The sequence below is a fragment of the Orycteropus afer genome, unplaced genomic scaffold (assembly GCF_000298275.1).
Source record: "Orycteropus afer afer isolate SDZICR_OR568_19922 unplaced genomic scaffold, OryAfe1.0 scaffold00152, whole genome shotgun sequence".
NCBI lineage: Eukaryota > Metazoa > Chordata > Mammalia > Tubulidentata > Orycteropodidae > Orycteropus > Orycteropus afer.
The window spans coordinates 7,711,006-7,712,079 of NW_006921739.1; the positions used below are offsets into that span (position 1 = coordinate 7,711,006).

General features: G+C 39.2%; 1 protein-coding gene across 1 annotated transcript in view; it reads left to right on the top strand.

Annotated features, from left to right (window-relative positions):
- Positions 1-1,074, top strand: part of PKN2 (protein kinase N2) — a 245,382-nt gene that overhangs the window by 1,162 nt on the left and 243,146 nt on the right. The window lies entirely within an intron of this gene.

Sequence of the window (1,074 nt, forward strand, 5' to 3'; positions counted from 1 at the left end):
CTGTGTTAATTGGTTTCCCTTTTCTTTGTTGAAGAGTGTCTGTGCAGTCCTTCTGCCTAGTCCGCCATCTTCCGGAAGTCCCTCATGTACGATGTTTTTGATGTCATCACATAACTCCTCTGGTCTTTGGTGCTCAGTGTGTTCAGATGGTCTCTAAATTGAGGTGGGATATAATCAAGGTCATCATTTGGCTGTTGTGGACTTGTTTTAATTTTCTTCGGCTTCAACTTTATCTTGCATAGGAGCAATTGATGGCCTGTGCCACAGTGAGCTCCTGGTCTTGTTCTGATTGATGATATTGAGCTTCTGCATTGTCTTTTTCCACAGATGTAGTAGTTTTGATTCCCGTGTATTCCATCTGGTGAGGTTCATGTGTGTAGTTGCTATTTATGTTGTTGAAAAAAGATATTTGCCATGAATAAGTCATTGGTTTTGTGGAATCCTATTGTGCAGTCTCTGGTGTCATTTCTTTCACCAAGGCCATATATTCCAACTACCAATGATTCTTCTTGTTGCCAACCTTCACATTCCAGGCATCAGTAATTATTAATACATCTTGATTGCATGTTTGGTCGATTTCTGACTGCAGAAGTTGGTAGAAATTTTCTATTTCCTCATCTTTTGCTTTAGTGGTTGATGTGTAGATTTGAATATTAGTAATCTTAACTGAGCTTCTTTGTAGGCGCATGGATATTATCCTTTCAGTGAAAGCATTGTACTTCAGGATAGATCTTGAAATGTCCCTCAGGACAGTGAATGTAATGCCATTCTTTTTCAATTTGTCATTACTAGCATAGTAGACCATATGATTGTCTGATTTAAAATGGTCAATACCAGTCCATTTCAGCTCATAGATAATCAGTGTTTACGGGTACCATTTTTGACAGCTTCACCAGTTTTCCTAGATTCATACTTTGTACATTCCATGTTCTTATTATTAACAAAACTTTGCAACTGTTTCTTCCCATTTGAGTCATACCGCATCACAAAATGAAGGTCTGTCAGCTTTACTCCATCCATGGCATTAAGGTGACCTCTACTTTGAGGAGGCAGCTCTTGCCCAGCTCTGGTGGC